We start from the raw sequence: 3,127 nt of genomic DNA, 5'->3' as shown, positions 1-3,127 counted from the left end.
GAATCCTCTCCTGGTGTTTCTCTTCGGAGAGCTTGCCAACTTTAACTGGAAAAAATTACTGAAATTTAACACAGCAACACAAACTAATTTCTAATGTATTATTTTATTTTGTTTATTTTTTTGTAAGGCCTGTTTTGCTTTTCAGTATGTGTACATTTTGCCATGATACAAAGTCCCCATGGCACTGTGGTGATGCCCTTTTTCAGCTAGTGCATCCTAGAGGTCAACATTTTGTAATTTGTACTTTTAAAAAGAAAATGTTCAACAATTAAAAAAGAACATTGTCAGAACTAATGCTCATGAATAATTGTGATTTTTATGGGGTTGGGGTGATTAAAACATGGATTACAGTGCTGTTACAGGTAAAAAAAAAAAAAATGGTTAACTAAATGAAAATAAACTGCAGTACTGATACTGTAAATGACAATAGCGTAAAAAATACTGTAAATGAAAGTACAGTAAAGACATTAATGTATTGTAAATGAAAATGCAGTAATAATACTGTAAACATTTTTACAGTAACTTACTGGCATCCAAGTTACTGTAACTTCTCTTTACAGTGTACATTGTAATGTACATTAATGTGCAGAGCTATCTTAGCTTCCTTCCTATTACTGTCACGATATGTCGAAGTACAACAAAATCATTCCAATCTTTCACTCCACTGTCTACAGTCCTGTTGATGCATTATGTTGTGAATAACATCACATATCTTTCCAGTAGGAAATGCATGTTTGAAACCTGAAACTTTGAAAACAAATAGTTTGATGCTTTCTTGCATAACATGTGATCTTCAAAATGGGTGTTGGCTCAGTATAAATACAACTGTGGCTCTTCCTTTGTTCAAGTTCCTGAAGTGAGTTACAGAATGAAACATTGTTACAAACAGGTAATATTTTACTTGTATTCCTTTTTGTGTAGACTCTGTGACTCAGTCTAGTAATTATTTTAGTTATATCTCAAATTATTATGTTAGATTGTGGCATATAATGTAGATATTTGCTAATAACTACTGCTTATAAGAGAAAGAAAGAAAAGGAAAAATTTATGTTTCCACTGGGGGGAAAAATCACATTGTAAATTATGTCAAGTCTTTGTGAATTTATGTCTATGTAACGAATTTAACATGTATTTACTTTGTTTAGAAAAAAGTCATCTGGTGAACTCTCTAAGCTGGAACCAGTCATGGCAGATTGTACTGAAAGGTAGGAAGAACGATTACACACTGGTATTTGAATCTTTTATTTGTATTCTTAATAGGGCTGTTAGAGTACATTTTACTGAATCAACCATTTAATACAATTAAACAAAAATGATCATACAAACATTTCATAAATATGTACAGTTATTGGATTATTGAAAGAAATAACTCACAAAACCTTTTAATTCAGCAAGATTTAAACACTGATGTTAAAATCATTTTGGTAACACTTTACAATAAAGGTGTCATTTGTTAACATTAGTTAATTTATTAACCAACATGAACAAACAATGAACAATACTTATATTATAGATCTTGAAGTAAAGCTTTCTTTAATTTCATAAAATACACTGCATGTGGCAGTAAAGTAGCATTTAAATCATAATTAATCAAACTTAATAAAATATTTTGTTTAAAATTTTTACAAAATTTTAAGATGAATTATGGTGAAGGTGGTGTTGATGAAAATATGCATAATTTTGCCTTATATCATTGATAAAGCAATTGTTACTACTATTACTACACTGAAACTAGTGCATATTCCTTGTCCTTAGTCTAAAGAACATAGTGTTCAATGTTCAATTATGTTGAAATTATTATAACACTGGGTTACCATTGTGGAGAAGAGTGGAGCATTTGTTTTAGGCTGTGGACTGGTAAAGCTTATGTTATTACTGTTTTGTTTCTAAAATATAAAAAAATACATTTGGTTGAAAGTGCATTTTTAGTTTCAGTTGACTATAGAAATTTGATTTGGTCAAACTTACTTTTTTTTCAGTTGAGAAAAAGTAAACTGATTACTTGTAACAAGTAATCAGTGTAGTTTCTTTACTTTGATCTAACGACACACTTTTTCTTCTGTGTATTCACATGCAACTTTTGTTTTCTGCTTTATATGACAGACAAAAATATGACCAGCTTAGAACAAAAACTGCACAATATTGCTGAAATCATCAGTCAAAGTAGTAGTATTAATGGGAGCGGTATTCCTGCTCGATATCGTCTAAATCCAAGAACAGACCTTCATGATAAACAAACTATCCTGATCAATGTGGTGATCAAATACATGTTTTGAGATAACAGAAACCCCATATAACCATTCTGCTGGTGGGAGAAACAGGAACAAGAACAAACTATCCTGATCAATGTGGTGATCAACTACATGTTGGGTGTGAAGAGAGAAGACAAGGTTTGGTTTGAGATCACAGATGAGCATCAGTCTGAACAGATGAGTGATATGCTCTCAGTTCAAAGTCAGACCTCCAGCATCACTATTTATGGGTTTTATCTACCGGAGAGTCCAATCGATTTAACAATCATTGACACACCAGGATATGGAGACACTCGTGATATTGATAATGACATTTGCTTGGTTTAAGCAGTGATGACTGCATCCATAAAATAGATGCAGTGTGTCTGGTGATTAAAGCAGACCAAGCAGACCAAGTCAAAGCGTAAATCGACTCTCTGACAGACAAGTATACATATTTGATGCTGTTCAGTCTTTATTTGGGAAAGATATTGCTGAAAACATTGTCTTGCTCTTCACACACTCAGATGGGATGCGTCCTAAAAATGCCCTGACGGCTGTTAAAGTGGCTAAAATCCAGTGTGCAGTGAATGACAAGAAACAGCCAGTGTTTTTCCTGTTTAACAACTGTCAGTCAGAACCCGCTGATGAAGAATATGATGAAGACGATGAAAAGACACAGGAACAATCATGGGATCGCAGCTTTAAAGGAATGGCAAATTTTTTTCAAGTTTGTTGAAAACATAAAACCAAAAAACTTTACTGATGACTCGAGATGTGTTACAAACAACGGAATCAGTTGGAAGCAAAAGAATTTTCAATTTACGCTCACGTGTTCAAGAGGTAGAACAAAAGCAAAATGAGCTGAAACAAACTAAAGAAGCTCTGGAGAAAAA

General features: G+C 32.8%; 1 long non-coding RNA gene across 1 annotated transcript; it reads left to right on the top strand.

Annotated features, from left to right (window-relative positions):
- Window positions 1–846: 846 nt before the first annotated feature.
- LOC122142301 lies at window positions 847–2,234 on the top strand. The gene is made up of 3 exons (XR_006158506.1): window positions 847–889; window positions 1,146–1,205; window positions 2,104–2,234. It is a non-coding gene; the product is annotated as an uncharacterized LOC122142301 (long non-coding RNA).
- Window positions 2,235–3,127: the final 893 nt, after the last annotated feature.

The sequence above is a fragment of the Cyprinus carpio genome, chromosome B24 (assembly GCF_018340385.1).
Source record: "Cyprinus carpio isolate SPL01 chromosome B24, ASM1834038v1, whole genome shotgun sequence".
NCBI lineage: Eukaryota > Metazoa > Chordata > Actinopteri > Cypriniformes > Cyprinidae > Cyprinus > Cyprinus carpio.
Note: the sequence above shows the minus strand (reverse complement) of the source record. Positions and strands in the feature narration are given on the sequence as shown.